At 40.7% G+C, this 17,618-nt stretch overlaps 1 protein-coding gene across 4 annotated transcripts in view; it reads left to right on the top strand.

Moving 5' to 3' along the window:
• Nucleotides 1-558: 558 nt before the first annotated feature.
• The window catches only part of TBL1X (transducin beta like 1 X-linked), a 194,290-nt gene continuing 177,230 nt past the window's right edge, over nucleotides 559-17,618 (top strand). For all 4 annotated transcript variants that reach the window (XM_061459874.1, XM_061459878.1, XM_061459875.1 and 1 more), the window contains exon 1: nucleotides 559-895. The gene's annotated coding sequence lies outside the window, so the exon portion shown is untranslated. The remainder of the gene's footprint in view (nucleotides 896-17,618) is intronic.

A 17,618-nucleotide genomic window follows, 5' to 3' on the forward strand; every position in this document is an offset into this window, starting at 1 on the left:
AATAACGATGATAGTAACGATGGCACCAACCATAGGGGGGGCGCAGGGGGGAGCGTACGTGCGGTGGTGGGCAGCGCGTGTCCCCGGCCGCTCGAGGCGGCTCCGTTGCTGGGCTCACGCAAGGTTAACGGGGAGGGCGGAGGCTCCCCCGCGCGCGTTGCGGGGTGGGCGCGTGGTTTCTCGTGGGGTTAGGGGTGGTTGCGGGACACGTTAACGCACGACACCACCGGCAGCAGCGCGTGGAAGCGAGCGGCGCCAATCACCTGCGCGCTGCAACACCCCCCTCCGTACACACACACTCGAGGGGCGTTGGTGGCGCGGGGCACCCCCGTGCGGGACACAGGTTGGGGAGGGCGCGGCAGGTTCGCCCCGCACCCCGGCCCCGCTCGCCCCCTGTGTCTCTGCCTCCCTTCTTCCCTCCCTCTCCCGGCGGCGGCGGGGGTGTTTGTTGGCGGTGGTGGTGGTGGTGGCGGCGGCGGCGGCGGGCCCCGGTCGCGGCCGGCTCCCCTCAGCGCCGCTCCCGCCGCCGCCGCGCACCCGCAGGGTCCCATCCAGCCAACCGCTCGGCCGCCCGCCGGCTGTAAAGCCGCGCGGAGCGGCAGCACCTCCCGACCCGCCATTCCACCCCAAAACTTTCCGTTTTCCCCTTCCCACTCTCCGGGACTTCCTTGTGCCGCCTGTGCGCGCGGAGGGGGAGGAGGAGGCGTGTGCGGCGGCGGCGGCGGCGGCGAGGGGGGATTTACAGTCTCCTCGCAGGCTGGCCGGGACCCCGGGGGAAGAGGAGTTGCACCATGCGCGGCAAGTGAGGGGAAAGTCTCTGCCAGCGCCGCCCGCAGAAGTTGAGGCTTTCCCCCGCCGCCCGCGGGAGCTGTGCCTTTAACGCCCGCTGAGCGAGGTGAGTTTCCGAGGCGGATTATTCATCCCGGGGACCCTTTTTTTCCCCCCCTTCTCTTTTTTTTCCCTCTCTTACTCACGCCGAGGTGACAAACGTCCTTCCCCGGCAGTCCCCCGAGCTGAGCCCAGCCCGGGGCCGGGCCCCGCTGCCCCGTTCCCCCCCCCCCGCCCCAGCTCACCCTGGCCTGGGGGGGATGGGGTGGGACGGGGGGGTCGCTTAGCTGTTATGAGGAAGTTTTTTGGACCTGGGCGTTTTGGGGGGTGTTGGTGGTTGGTTTATTTTTTTGGGGGGTGGGGAGCCTTGGGCTGAGGCGATGTGTGTGGGGCTGTCGTCTCGGCGGCTGGTGTGCTTTCATCTGCCCCCGAGCACACCGCCCCCCCACCCCGGGTGGGGGCAGTTTCTGGAGCGGTTCCCTACTTCTGAGATAGTGTTCAAATGTGTTTTTTCTTAACACACACACACAAAAAAGGAGAACTGGTGGGGGTGGGGGTGGGAAATGCGAGGTATTCACGCTCAAGTGTGGAGTTTGCAGAGCACGGGTGGGGGAGGGGATCCCATTCATCGCCAGGGCTTGAATCAGCAGCGGGCGGAGGGGCCGGTCGCTCCGTACATCGAAGTTTACTTCCAAGTAGGTAAACAAGTTACACCCCCCCCTCGGCCCCCGCCTCCTGCCAGCACCCCCACCTCCCCCGGTGCAGTATGCTGCTGCCCACCCGGGCCCCGGCACTGCGGGCTACTGGAGGGGCGGCGGTGCTGCCGGGGGAGCCCCGGGGCGGGGCGGGGGGGACGGACGACATGACACACACGGGTACTGGACGCTGTAGGCTGCAGACCTGTTGCACACCCGTTGCACGCCCGTTTGCTCGCTCCAGGCCGGAGTGGCCAGCGTCGGTGCGGTCTCCGCAGGGGAGGGGGCAGGCGGTGGGTGCAGCCACCCGCCCGGCGGGAAGCTGGTGGACACCTTTCTCGCTGCTGCTGTCATCCGGCAGAGCCTGTTCCCCATTTTGTGGTGCTGGTATAATCTCGGCGGTTGGTCTGATATTTCGGTGCGGTGCGCGGCTCAGCACTGGTGTGGTGTGATGTAAAGCGAATGACCCTTGACCTATTTAATTATATGTTGTTGGGTGCTCGAGGAGACATCCTGCACAGCACAAAAAGGGGAAAAAACACAAAGCCACACCCTAGAAGTTAGGCTTGCATATTAATTTCTCAAACTCGGTGTGTAGGCTGAATAAAGGCTTTCCTTTATGTTGTCTTAACATGTCTGTTGCTCTTCTCCACAAGGATTTGTACAGCGTTTTTCCTTTCTTGACGCACAAGTCTTAAAGTGTAGATGTGTGTGTGTTGGTGGGGGAGGGGAAGTGGTCTGTCTGGTGGAGCTCATTGAGTGTTTCACGGAAAAGGAAAATATTGCAGCATAATGTTGCAGAAAACTGAACTACTCCATTGAAAAGGGTGCTCCTCAAGCGATAATTTGGATAAAATGGAGTGTAAAATTAAAATTTCAAGACTGGTATTTTAGGTTAATAGTATAGAAATAAGCATATTGTGCCAGAGGGAAATCTGATTGTAGGTAATAAATACAAGGTCTTTGCTCGTGACAAGTATGTTGTCACATCTTTCTTCCCTAGCCCATTTATTTGCGATCCTTTAACTGAGACTGCTGGAGTGGCACGTAGAAGATTTAACATAATATACCTTGCTTACCATGTGACTGCACATGCTGGGTTTGGGCCTCTTACTGTCCCATGGTTAGTGTACTGTCACATACAGACTCATTGGGCAGGTTTTGAAGTAAATACATTCATTCTGTGGTAGCAGATACTGGCAAGAGAATGGGATTGTCCTGGTGTGTTTCACTGTTGGTTTGCTTTTTGTTGTTGGTTAAAAATGTTACGCCTTTCTTGGGCTGCATGAGCAGAACTGCTGTAGTCCTCTCAGTTTAGCACCTTCAGTGAGTTAAGCAGCAACCAAGGTTAATTTCCCCCCCAAGATGAAGTAAGGCATTTGAGAAGCAAAAAGGATTAAAAAATACAGATTCATGTAAACACTGGCAACTGCATGACTATCCAAGTCTCACAAGACCAAACAAAACCCTTTGAAGATAAGTTTTCATCAGAATACATCGCTTGCCCTTCCGTGCCCAGTGAAGTAAGGTAACTCCAATGTCCTCTGCCATGCTGCTGCGCTGAGTTGTGTGGTGAGTTGTTCAGCAGGTGGCAGGTAATCTCTGCAATAAGCATACTGGTGGTGCAAAAATACATTAAATCCTTCATGGGGAAGGGGGATGTGTCTGCGCCTGGAATTGTCAGGCTTTGGCTTTGCCAGTTTGCCCAGTTTTAGTCCTGTCATTAGTTTGCAGATCGGGTTTTCCCATTTCTGAGGACAGGGTCAGAAGTAGACCTGTTCTCCACTTGGTGTGCCTAACTAATTGCGCTGTGCCTCCTGGAAGAGCTTCCTGAACGGAGACTCCTCCGGCAGCAGCAGTCGTTAAAGGCCTGTGTCCCTGAGCTTGGAAGGAGCAGAGAATGTCCTTCGTTGCAGATGGGACATTGTTTCATGGTAGCTAAGTCAGCAGTGTGATATGCTTAGGATTTAGCGCTATGCTGAATTTGGCTCATTGTGGAGATGAGGCTGGAAAACCCATCCCAGGGCTTCAGCCTGGTAATTGCTGTAGATAGTGTGTGAGTGCGTGTCTTGGTGCCTTTAGCTCTGGCTGTTTTCTGTTGGCTACTGTTGGAGTCCAGTGTTAGAATTCATGCTACAGTTGGTGTTGAACTGCTGTTGTTTATATTTTAGTAGTGCCAAGGGGCCCCCTTGCAAATCAGGGATATCTGGGGGATGTTGTGGACAATGGTTCTTGCCCTGGTAAGGTTGTAATGCAGGTAAGTGAGGGAGACAAACAGCCAGGAGAGTAAATGGTGGAAAAAAAATGACTCGGGAACAGCAGCTGATTGTAGTGCCTTGTCTGTGGGACAGCAGTGTGACCTCAGCTGGTAGGAGAGATGAGAGTTGTTAACACCTGGCAGGGCTGCTGCCGATAAATTGCTGCTCTGTGCAAAGAGGGTGCTGGCGTCCCTTTGACTTCGTGATGTGTGGTCCGTATGCTGGGTCCTCTTTACTATTCCTCTTTTAATTTTTATCATTATTTCAGATTACATATACAAGCCTGCCTACAAAACAGTCAAGGTTTTGTAACTGTTGAGGGCAGATTCTTTTTTTTTTTAATTTTTTTTTTCATTATCTTTAGTATGAGTTAAGATGGAAGTAATTTTGTAAACTCTTTCTCAGCTGCTAAATTAAACTCCATTCCCTCTTCCCCTCCCTCATCTTGCCTATTTTTAGTTAGGAGGAAATAGTTGACCTCTTTACAGCAAGAACCCAGACCCCCTGGGTGCCATTTATAGGTTTCTACCAAATGGCCTACTTGGACAAGTTGGTTGAAATTAAACAAAAACATTGGAACTACAGCTCTACATGGAATAGCAGCCTTCCTGTCAGTACAAAATCTGTCATTTTAATGGTACTGAAACAAACATCCAAAGGTGAAAAATGGGCTTTAGGTTTTCTTTGGTAGACAAGAGAATACTTTAAAGGCTGCTTTTTGTGACAGTTTGGTCATTAACATAATGGAATTTCTTTAAGAATGACTGACAGTGTTTTGTTTTACAAACACAACAAGTTCTCCAAAGTTAGGGCTGTGTAAAAGCTAGGGGGAAATCAAAGAAAGTTGCTCAGTCTCCTAAGAAAAGGTCATAATTTCTTATCCATTTTCCTCTTGCATAGAGATCATATCCTAGGTGGAGATTTATATCTTACAGTTACTAATGTTTAGTAATTCCACGGAAACACAAAATTTCTTCTGCTAGCTTAACTAAAAGCAAGATAAACTATGGATACATGGCTTTTCAAAGGTTAAGGAGCATGGGCATTTCGCATCACTCTTCTTGTGCTTATTTGTATTTAGTTTTAGTGATATTGATGCCTTAAAAATATTGGACCCTAGCAGCAGATACTGAATTTCCTCATTTGTTGAGTGTAGGGGTGTGCGTGCAATCTGTGTATTGCCTCTGTAATCCTCTGTCTAGATCCTAGCCACCACTCCCTTTCTTTACTCTATGTTACTAGTACGCCTTCAGGAGGAAAAGAGGCTTCAGTTAGGCATATCTGATGATTTAGCTTCCATTTTTATATTTTTTCTTATAATCTTGTTAACTTTACTCAATGAAAAGGGCGTCACAGTGTTTAACCTCATTTCTCAACCTTCTCTATTTGTAGCATAGACAATCAATGCATGTCTGCTTGTCCTGTTTAAATTAGAGTGCATGTAAAGATACATAATTTTATATGAAGTTACAACATGATTTTATGCCAAGAATCCTGTAGTACCCATGCAGTATGGCATCATGACAATAGTACTGTAGTAAGAGGAAGCAATTATTTTGAGATTTTAGCTAAGCACATTGCCTAAATGCAGTCTGGCTTGGGTGTTGGGTCTTACTCATTTGCTGTGAGAAGTTACTCAGTGCATTAAACACGTGGACAAAACAGTGCTTCTTGATGCTTAGGTGACACGACTTGTGGCCTGTTTATGAACAGACGAGTAGCACTAATAACGTGTAATAACTGTATATGTATACACTCATCAAAATACTTCTGTCCGATTAAGTGCTGAGTTTTATTGACTTTGCCATTGGAGGGTGAAACAAGGCTTTTTAAAAAGCGGTGTTCTTCATTAATATGTAACGGTTGCTCTATACATCACTCTACCATTCAAAACATGATTGCATTTACTGACCTAAATTTCATTTAAGCTCCTAGTTCTTAGTTACAGGTTAACCTCTTACTACTATGTAGTGGGTTTAGAATGTGTTTTGTTACATAAAGCCATAATTTCGTAAGGTGGAAAGATGTGGTAACAACAAATGTGATTTTATTTTTTCCTATTGAAACACAACTTTCCCATAACTGCAGTAAGTTATAGATAAAGAAGCAATGTTTTTTGCTTAGGCATTAAAAATACTTAGAAAATATCCTTTGACATTATGTTCAAAAAAACAAAGGGGATTTTCTTTTGGTGGATAGATTCAGTTTGTCATTCTGCAGAATAATATGTTTGTTGTGCTCCTTTTTGAAGGCAGCAAGCTGCACTGGATATTCGACTTTTTCTTCTGCTATATTATGCTGTTTAGCACTATCAGCTCTTCATTAATCCTTTACTATTAAATGGAAAACCCTGCAGAATATTCTCTGTAGTTCAAGAGAGAAGCCAACTATTTATGATTTATATTTCTGAACAGAATAATCATGTTACAGTAGCACCGCTGAAAGGAAGCTGTTGCACTGTTAGGATTAGCATGTATACAGCTGTTGTTGTTTTGTGCTTAGAAATATCCACTGATGAGTTTGTGCTGATTTCAACACAACCCTGTAGCCTACAGCAAAATAATCGCAAGAATGTTCTTCCAAAAGAATTGACCTTCACAGCGTACTGTTAATATATACATGAGATTTTCATAAGGTGAAGTAAAAATATGGATTTTTTTTTTTTTTTTTTTTCCCCCCGAAGTCCATGTATGTCGGTAATCCATGTTGGATTATATGATTGAGTGCCATTTAGCAGCTAGGAGTTGCTTGTTGTCTATGCCAGTAGGTTTAGTCTAGTTGCTGCTGGCAGAGGGTATGTGTGTATCCAGAGACCCATTAGTATTAAGACTTCTGTTAGCGCATAGTCTCAGGTGGGATTGTTGACCAGCAATTAATTTCACAAATATTAATTGTTTAAAATGAGCTATACAAATTGGCCTGTCTGTGTACGTGTGCATGTATGTATATGTACATAGACAGCCTTAAGGTCATCTGATGAGTAGCTTTGGAGGAATAAAAGGAGTTGCCTTGAGGTTGGAGAATGGAGCTGGATGCAGTGGATAGGCTCTGAAACCCTGAACTGGGATATGCTCAGGCTTCAAGTTCTAGTTACCAACACCTGAAGTGGTGCAGAGCCAGTGAAATGGATGTAGGACTGGGCCAGGCCGGATGTCAGGTTTTGGGAGAAAGTGAGGTGCAGCACCCTTTAATTATGTGCTTGCTGAAATGAGGCAAAGTCAGGAGAGGATACTATGCATCTGACTGAGCAGGAGGCGACAGCTGGGGTACCATTTGTAGCTGAGGGATGCATTCAAACTTCAGAGTTGTAATATCTTCAGTTTTTTTATCTCTTTTCTGTTGTTTGTTTTTTTTTTTCCTTCTTTCTTATTTTATTCTGTTTGGTTTTTAGTTGCTCTTAGAGGTAAAATCTCAACCCTGATCTCAACAGAGAGATTGAGGCAAAATTACCTCTTCCCTGCCATTCTCCATAGTGAGGGTAGAGCTTTGCTGACAGGGTAAGACAGAGAATCCAAGCACAGTGCCTGTTCATATTGTGGGGGATTAGTTTCCAACGATATCTATCTGGTCCTTTTTACAGTCACAAAACAAACTTAACTCTTCTCATGCCCATTTACATGCACGCATGAGTTAGACTTCTAGGAATAAATTCGGTTACAGAATTGATTGAAATTTACGAAATCTTTTCTGATTTTTTTTTTTTTTCAGGAGTTATTGTTAATGCTTCCAGTTGCATGTGTTCAGCTCTCTTTCACTGTAGCTTAACTTTGCTATTTTTTTTTTAATGAGGTTTGTCCTTTTAATGTAAGAGCTCTTGTAGTTCTATGTAGTTAATACAGTTTACTTTTTAATTTATTGACTTTAAAATAATGTAATCTGGAAAGCACAGATAAAAGGCAGGCTTGAGGATTATGCTAATGAGGAACACTTCTTGCTTCCTATCCAAGTTCTCAAAAATGAAAGTAAAGAACAGGAGCATGTATATCTTTAATAGCATTTTATGGTGTTCACAAGGCAGATTTTGTGTCTTTCTGTGAAAGCTACTCAAGGTTTCTTCATTTCCATTTTGACTGTTTACTGCTTTTTGTGTTGATGGTCTTATAAATTAGCATTGTTAATAAGTTGTATTTGTAGGAATCTGGTTTGATATTTAAAAATCCCAAATGCTTGGCTCTGATACTTTTGCTTGTCTCCATAAGTATCTTACATAACCAGTTAATTTAAATGAGCCAATTAGTTTAAAACTAGTGCATGACAGTGTATCATAAAAATTCATCCAGCTTCTTTCTCTCAGGATTTTATGTGCTTGGAAAAAAACATAAGTTGAAAGAATGGCCCTAAATGTGATATTAGAGTGGAAGGAAAGAACCTATTTATTACACACAGCACAAATTTACTAACACATTACCATAATGGTTGCTTTCGCTGCTGATGAATGAAATCAACTTTTCTGGGGGACCACCATCGTGTTTTTACTACCTAGTCTGGTAATGCTGGGTAGAGGTTAGGGAAAAAACAAAAATGAGCTGTTCCTGATGGGCAGTTTACAAGGAGGAGGAAGGAGAGTGGGGAGTAGGTTATCTCAGAAGTTTTATCCTGCGGACCATCAAGTAGTCAATGAATTGTTTTTAGGAATTTTCTGAACTTATTTTTTTGTCTTGGCTAAAATGATACACATTCAAAACACTGATTCCTATGCATTTCTTCAGTGTCATGATGGTAGTGTATGTGGTATGTGGGTATTTCCTAATACGTTAATAGTGTTTTGTGTTTACAACAATGGCATTTTGTGTCTTTTTTCTAATTTTTTTTTATGTTTGTATGCATATGTGCTCACTGCTGGATTGAATGTTGTATTTTAAATTTTGCTTTAGGTCAACAAGAAATTCTTCATTGTATCTTTTACATTAGCAGCAGCATATATTTTGGTTTAAAAATACACTTGAAACATGGAAGGGTTGTGTGTTCTCTAATGGCAACATGTTAAATGCAATTATACATTGTCAATTTGATCATATTTGGTGAATGGTGGCTTTATAAATAAGGTCTGTTGTGCATAGCAGATGTTTGTGTATATGGAGTCCAGTGTGAAAGAGATTTAAATGCCTCTTACCAAAAATATAGTGACCTGTATCCTGTACATATTTAAAAAGTGTTCAGATAATTACAGTCAATACTTTTGTAGTTGTTTGTTCCTATATTTATATTGCCATGAGATTATTTTAAAATAAAACAGTTTTCCTTTGAATTTTTGAGTATTTATCTATTAAAAGAAAAAAATCTGTTCCTTAGCATGTTTACCAGGCAATTGATAGGGCACTCCTTTCCACAGCCAGATAAATCATTTACGTTCTGCTTATAGTGGAATGTAAATGATTTATCTGGATACCATCCTACAGAACTACTATGAAGATTTTATTAATGACTAGTTTTGAAGAATTTTAAAGGGAGAAGCACATTCTCCATTTATTTTGTTGCTAGTTCATTAAAAAGTGTGAATGTAAAATTCTGTTTATTCAAGTCTAATTCCATTTTCTATCAGATTATAAATTAGGATAGCAAAGTATCAAAAGAAAATGAAGAAATAAAGTTTGGAGTTAGAAATAATTATTGTTCTAGTTTGTTAATCTTCTGTTAATCTGTACATTAATTTCTTGGCTATCAGTTCAGTATAGGGTATTAGATTGGCTCTGAACAAGCCTCTGTTGGGGTTTTCCAACCTTTTTGTAATTGCTTTTAAAATGTTTAAACTCTTCTTTCCTTCCCACCTTTAGTCCCAGAAAACCTATTGGAGTTTCCAGTGGAGTTTTAAGAGATTTCATTTTAATGGATATTTTCTGTGTTTTGTAGTTGTTCTTTGTCAGAAACATGAAAACATGGGCAGCACCAGCAAGAACAGAATTGATGATACATTTATGTTCTGAATATTCAACAAATCCTGTTACAGCTATGGCCTGGTACTGGAAAAACATGCTTGGCGTGTGCAGAAGACTTCTAGGATCAGGCCTTATATGATGGCACCACAGATTCTTGACTGATTAAGTAAACGTTTCTGAGCCTTTTTTAAAGTTGTGCATGACATGTGATTTTAGCTTTTATCGTAACAGTCAACATTTTTGTAATGAAACAGATTGTGGTGTCCCTTTCCTTTCCTGTAGCCCACATAAGTAGTCTTTTTTTGTATGGCATAACTTCCACAATCTATCTGGAATGCCATTCTCACCTGAATTCTCACAAGGTTCTTTGAAGTTTGTGTAGCTGATAAACATGAAGTTGAGATTTAGAGCGTAGTTTCTTTAAAATGTGCAGGAACTGCTTTGTCTATGTTGAAATTGATTTAGGCTTAATATTTTGCAGTATAATGTAAGAGATAGCAATTTGAGGTTGCAAACGCATATATCGAAAAGAGACCAGCTTAAGTGGATGCTTGGAAACTATGACTTTTTTTCAGTCAACTGCCCTTAGTTTTTCAGGCCAGCCACATGAAAAGGGCTAAATAGCCAGTAGCAGCCAGATCTAAAGCAGCTGGCAAGCAGTGGTAGCACGCTCTCATCATAGCCAGTCTAGATCATGTATAGTCTCAAAATTATGTTGCCAGCTGTGGCCTACCATATAAGAAGCCGAACATGTGAAGTCCAGCACCTGATCCTTGCATTTTGTGTAAGGGTGACGAGTACCATACACTCCATTGAGACCATGTGCCAGCCTTCCCACACAGCGGTAGATATACCCTGTGAGTTTCATGTTGGCTGGAGGCCAGAACTGTACTTTCTCTAATCCCTTCTGAGATGAGTCTCAGCAGTCTGTCTCTCACTGCTTTGTACAGACTGCAGCACTGTGCCTACCTCAGCTGGGCAAAGCCTCTGGAGATGGGCGTCCTGCGGCTAGCTCGGCTGACACCAGGGAGGCTCAGTTGGAAGGCAGAAATCTGACAGTGTGTAGCACAGTGCTTCATCCTTCATATTAGATGCTGGCTATAGAAAGAAATAGGAAGGTTTTTGCTCCTAAACGCAAAAATAAAAGCCCATAAAAACCCCACAACTTAGAATGAGTGTGTTTGTATATTGGTGATGTGTATGTGTTTTTTACACCTTTACTTTTTTTTTTTTCCTTTGGGGTGGTTGGTCTGGGTTTGTCAACTGCGGATAAGGAAAATTACACACAAGGGACATTAAGTTTACTTTTCTAACCTTAAAAATAAATTTTCTGACTCAAACATTTCTCATTTAATGACTCAAACATTCTACAAATAGTTGTTTTACATGAATGTATAATTATTTATGCTGTTAGCATTGCCTTAATTGTTATTTTTGTCTCTGGAAATATGTATGGTTATTTCTCTGGTGTCTGAAGTGGAGTGAATATCTTGCCAGCCTATTTAACGTGCTAACGTATGTGAGAAAGTATGCCCTGTGGCCTGAAACATCATTTATGTATTTGCCAATTGCCTCAGTCTTTTAATTTCTGCTTGTATGCATTGCATTTGGTTAGGTTAAATTTATTATTGATTTCAACTGTTTGCAAATATTCTACTGACAGACCGTTTGCTTGTGTCTCCTTTGAGCCAGCATTTTACCTCCCTAGTTTATGGATGTTTCTTTTGAATGTTAGCCAAATGCATTCATAAAACCAGTAAGATTAAAAGAAAGGAGGAGAGCTGTGTGACCTATTATTTGTAAACAGTGTTATGAAACTGCCTTTCAGGGTTTGACTCTATTTTTTTCAAGTTTTCCTCTTTTATTGTGTTTCTGTGAGCTTCCCATCATACACAGCCATTTACTGAGATGTTCTCGTTTTCTAATTGCTATTTCTTTCTTTTTTTTTTTGTACATTCTTGTTTAGTTTCTTTTTCAAGACTAAAGCTACTAGGTAAATAACAGCAGTTCTCTAATTCTGTAGTTTCAAACTGTGGCTTGCAAGCTGCTAGGGAGCCCATGGATTGGTTTTTGAGAGGTCTTGGGAGGGGGAAGGAAGGAAGTCCGTTGTAATTCTGTTCAAATTCTCTGTACAAGGTATCTTTATAGGTCCACAAATTTAAATAGATTAAACCCCACCAATCTAATTATATTCTAAACTTCTTGAGGATGTGATGATATCTATTTTTATGACTTAGTGCTTTGTGGGTGTATATATCATTATGCAAGTAATAGTCTTTGTTTTCACAGAAGGTAATTTATACCAAGATTAAATTTTGGCATCAGTTTTGTTACATTGTATAGATTTTTATGAAAACATCCCTTCGCTTTTGTACGTGTGTGATCAGTGTTCACTGATAGAACACAGATCTGGCTGATACTCAGTTGCACAAAGAATAGTCTAGAGAGAAGCATTAGGATTCCCTTAGTTTGTGTTTATCAGGTCTGTCATACAGCAAGCCTGCTCTTTTCATTTCGGGGGGAGGGGTTTATGCAAGTACTGTTTTTGTTTTTAGACTCCAGCCATTTATGTATGGAACCACTGCATTTTTAGTAAATCCAAATTTTTGTATCGTAAAATGTCAGGAATTTTGTTATTTGATGTTACTACATATCTGTTCTCTCCTTTGCTTGAGAGCAGCATTCCTTGCTAATGTTAGGAGGGGTTAGGACAGGAGGTGTGTATGGTGAGAGTGGGGGTGGGAAGTAAAACAGGCTCTGGCTGTTTACACATTCCAGGCAACCATAGATCTGCTCTCTTTGAGGCCTGAAATATTTTCTTTTTCACTATCAGTCTTGCAGATCTGGGGTATTTGGGCACATTGCCAATAAAAATAAATAGTTACGTGTTAATCTCTTAGATTGAAATGTAATAAACTGTATTTTACCTTTTTGTGTGTGTGTTTAATGATTTACAGCACTTTGAAATTAGAATGACATTTTTAGAAATACAAAAAACTGTGATTATTGCTATACTTTCTTCAAGAATTGCCTATAAAAGGATAAAATAAATTTGACTCTTTTCTCCTTACTAGTTTATTCCAAAGGGAAAGTTGCATAATCAAAATATTTTTGCTAACTAGATTTTCTATTTTCGGCATGATAACCTTTGGCTCAAGGAGCTGATGGCAAGTTCCTCTTTCCATGTACTGTGTGTATGTACATGCATTTCTTTCATTTATTTTGAGGTGGGTTTAGTCTGCTTTGTGGACTTCCATTTGATTATTCTGGTTTCCAGCACTTGTGTTTCAGAGTTCTGATGAAATCAGATACACAAAGCCATCCACCTGCACGCCTCCTTTTTTTTTTTTTTTTTGTGAATATTGGAAATAATTTCCTGCAGCCTTCACTAACAGACTGAGCAGACAGGCAGATGAATAACGATTTGTTCCAAGTTCTGCATAATGTAATGAATAGACCTTCTGTTTATTATTATTTATTATCGATGTTTGTATACATGTGATTTCCTTCCCTGAAGCTTGCTTTCCTGGGTTTCTTAAAGCTGTATGCTCTGTGCCATTATTGTTTTTTCCCCAAGTGATGCAGTAATGCCAGTGTCACTCCAACAGCTTGCTTTGCTGCTGGGACTTGACAAGGCTCGACTTTTTAGCGTTGCTGCTTTCTAGATAAAATTTGTTGCCCTCCAGAAATACTTCCTTATAATTATGACACAAAACCCAAGAGAGTGCCATGGAGATAACAGCTGTTACCTTCAGTCTTAAGACCACTAGCACATGCAGTGCAAAAACTATTTCAGACTGTACAGCCTTTTTCCCTAAGACAGTTAATTGCTGAAAACATCCTTGCATAGCTGTGACTGTCATCTAATTGGTGTTTATCGGCGTTAAACTGCTTTGGAAAAGCTTCAGGCTATTGCAGCTAGACCACCAGCAACTTGGATAAACACATGGTAATATCTCTCTCTTGACTATGTTTTCAGGAACAAAGTAGTGCTCTTGTCATGTAGCAACCTGGATCTAAAGCCAGAGGTTGTTTGGGGTCGCTGTCAGGCGAGATCAGACTGTTGAGTTTAACCTAAATAGAAGTAAACACATAAGGTTACATGCACCTCATTATTTCTGTGCTTTTATGACACACTCAAGACTGTTTGTACACTGGCTATGGCTCATGCTGATTATGTTCTTAGTAACTTGTGTCTCTAGCATATGTGCTAGGTGGATGCTTTAAGAGGCCAACGTTCCTGAATATAGATATCTAAAAAAGTGGCTTGGTTTTCAGAAGCTTTGGGTAGGTACAGTTCCAGTTGAAATGAGAGGGATTAGTGGCTGCTTAGTGCCTGGATAAGTAATCAGTCTTAATAGAGAGGTGCATTGTAAAATTCTGACAACACATGATCACCTCCCTCTTTTTTTACCCATGTTAAAGTAGTATTTTAAAAAGTGTTTTAAAGAAGAAGATCCTACCAAGTGAGTACTGCCAATCTGTATATAGATTTTATTTTTTCAATCTTTATTTTTTCTTCAAAGGGCAAAATTTGGTTGTGACACTCAGAAGCAGGTCCTCACATATAAAATATGAGTTACTCTATCAAGGTAGTGTATAGTTTTCATTGAACTTGGAGGGTCTTTACTGTAAATTGATAAAAAATTGATAAAATTGATAAAATTGATAAAAAGTTTGTTTAGTTTTATTTAACAAATGTAGTGGGAACATGTATTATTATTGTAGTGATGGTTTGATTTAGTATTATTGCAAATATTTCCTTCCCTAAAAAACATGAAAACATGTTTTGTGGTTGGAATAGTAGGAATTGGGAACCTTGTTCTTTTTTAAGCAAATAAAACCCCTAAAGAAATAAGAATATGAGGTATAGTGACCTTGTGCAAATAACCCCCAAATGCTTCTGAAAATTAAACAGATTTACGTATCAGTTATGTGTATAAATATCTAGAAATGAGTAGTACCAGATTATGAAATTTACTACATAGGAATTATATGCAAATTGCACAGGCTTGGTGGTTGGGTTTTTTCTTATTTTTTTTCTTATTTTTTCAGTAGCTTAGAAATATCAGCAAGATGTTTGAGGAGAATTTAGTGGAAGATATTCGTTAAAAGAAATCTGATGTGATGAGCAGTTCTTGTCCACAGACAATTGAGGACCTGTAAAATAGTAGCTCAGGCTTCCTTCTAATTTCTTTTTCTTCTTGTTTAGGTTGAGAATGTCGGCTTGTATGAAGCGTATTCTAGGCTGCGTAAATATTGACAATTAATTTTAAGCCACAGAGAATATGATTATTATTGTTTTTTTTTAGATATACATTTAAAGTTTCTATTATCTTTTTGGCTAATAACAACAGTCTTTGGCAGCTGATTATAATGTAACAAGTTTTCTTTGTTGACCTAGCAAAGCAGCCTGGGGTTGTTAAACAGTACAGATACTACTTACTTACTTTGATTACAATTGTTAATTAGTACTTATTATTTTTTGTTTCACAAAATTTCCTAGGAATCTTATTTATGAATCTGTCTGCAGTAAAAAAATAAGTGGACAGTGGGGCCTTGTCACAGGAGCATGCAGGTTGTGATGAAAAGGGGCCGTTATCATACCTGTTTTCTTTCCTCAACCCCAGCTGATCAATGACTAATAGGTACGTTTACATAGTTGTAACAACATCTAACTGTATATCGTTATAGGTTCAAATTAGGAAGGAACCCCACCTTCCCCGTAAATGTGAACAGTCTGTGGTGTGTCAATAGACCTTTCATAGTTAAATAATAAGAAAGAAAAGGACTATAGTGCAGTCCTTGCAGGAGGAACATGTCTCCCAACCAGTGTTTTTTTTGTGGTTTTTTTTGTTGTTGTTGTTGTTGTTGTTGTTTGTTGGTTTGGGTTTTTTTGTCTTTTGCAACTGCTGTTTCAGAAAGGTTTCTCTCATGATTGGTTTCATGATTTTTGAATGTGATAGTTTCAAAGCCTATTCTAGGGTAGCTTGCTTCCTGTGAAGAGTGATAATTAGTGAGGTGCTCATATATGCTACATAGTGCGGGTGAGAAATAAATTGTGTTTTGATCCTGCAGGCCTTGCTTCACTTACTGAGCTTTGTGTTCCTGGGGGTGGAGAGGGAGAGAGAGAGAAGCAAACAGTGCTGTTTCAACGTGGTTTTATTGGAGAGAGAGATGCATGCATGCCACCTTTCCCCCAGGTTCTTATCAGTGGTAGGTCTGGCTAAGGCTGGTAGCAAAACAGTAGCTTAGAGAGGCTGTGCTCTCTTGGAAGGTAAGCATTTACACATCACTGGTTTTCAACCTTTAATTGGGAAGTGGCCTTTGTGAAAGAGGAAATTGGTTCTGCAAGTGTTAAGAAATTGCTACAAATTGTCTTGTTGATTCTGTTTTAAAAAGGACGCAAACAAGCAGAAGTAAACCTAAGGAAAAAAAAAATCCAAAAACCCAAACCCTCAATATCCCTCACCAAACCAAAATTAAGCAGATAACAGACTTGTTAACTGAGCACTGAGGGTTACCTTAGGAGGTAGGTGCTTACATTTTGAATTGATTCTCAGTTGTCAACTTGATGTGTGTGGGAGGTAAAGTGAACTTTTCATGAAAAACATTCTCACAAGAACAGTTGCTATTCATCGTTCTTCTGGTACACTAAGGTGACTGGAAGAAGGGAAATGGCAGTGTTTTCAAGTCTTCTAAATCAAAGAATTGCCTCACGTTTTTGAAGCAGTGATCTTTAGATCGTATCCAGTTCTTTGGCTGCTGGAAAGATATACTGAATTTTCCATTAAAGACAGTTTTCTTATTTTACAAATCTGTAATTTTGTCATTATAATTGCAAGTATTTTAATTAAAATGCTGATGATAAAAAGAGTATTTATGTAAAGGAGTTGATTATGCCTGATGATACAGGATCAAAATTAGGCCAAAATTTGGATGTTCTCCATCATGCTTCCTTACATGGACATGTACGCCTTTATTTTAGTTGTCTGTAATAATTTGCAGCGCATTTCGGGTGTTGTATGATTGCCAGTACTGTGCAGGTTGACACTAATCTAAAAAGCAGCTGTGTTTAGAGCTGAGAAATGATCTTCTTGCCAGTTACAAATATGTCTCTTTCCTCCTTGAACTGTCCTCGGTGTAGAAGTAAACTTCATAAAGCCATTTCTGCCCTAGTATTTAGCCTTCCAGTTCTTAAACATCAAAATCAAAGTGCTGTTAGCTGCATTTTGATCAATATGTTGAAATTGAATCTTTAAAAAGTTTCACTTTTTATGAGGCTTCACTTCCAAATGTATTTATACACTTAAACAAATATTTTTTTGTGAGTGTGTCTATTGTAGGCCAGCCATTTCTTTCATGTAAGATATGACAATAGGTATTTAATAATTATGCCTTTGCTTAATGCATACGTAGTAGTTTCACCAAGTAAACAGCAGTACTCGTATGCAGAAAGTTCAGTGTGTGCATATATGAGTGTATGTTTAGGACGTGGCCTTAATTGGTAGTGTATAATCTCTAAGAATTTCCTGTCCATCTTCTACTTCGTAGATTTTTAATTCAGTACCCAGTAAATGAAAACTTTCAATGGACACTGAACAACTAGTTCCTGGGCCTTCTGGTTTATCTTTGTGGTTTGTGTTTTATCTTTATCTGTGTACTTCAGTGCCCTCTCAGCCAAGACTTGGTAAAGGGATGTTTGGCTGCCACCTGCAAGGCTCTTAAGGAAGAATGTCTGTGAGGCTTCTATGTAAATAACATGGCATTTAATAATGGGAAAGTTGGCAACTCTGTTAATTGCTCATGAGGCATACCTATGTAGAACTGTGCTTTGAAAGTTTCTTTCAAGTAATCTCTCTATCTTGAGGCTGAATTTTTATATCCAGTAGCAATGTAGCCTCATTCTGCAGCTGAAAGCAAAAAAATGCATATTCCAAACATTGTCTAGTCACAGTTAC

This window comes from Pezoporus flaviventris, unplaced genomic scaffold, assembly GCF_033815535.1.
Source record: "Pezoporus flaviventris isolate CSIRO_AGI_PZ_B2104156 unplaced genomic scaffold, CSIRO_AGI_Pfla_v1 ptg000030l, whole genome shotgun sequence".
In the NCBI taxonomy this organism is placed as follows: Eukaryota; Metazoa; Chordata; class Aves; order Psittaciformes; family Psittacidae; genus Pezoporus; species Pezoporus flaviventris.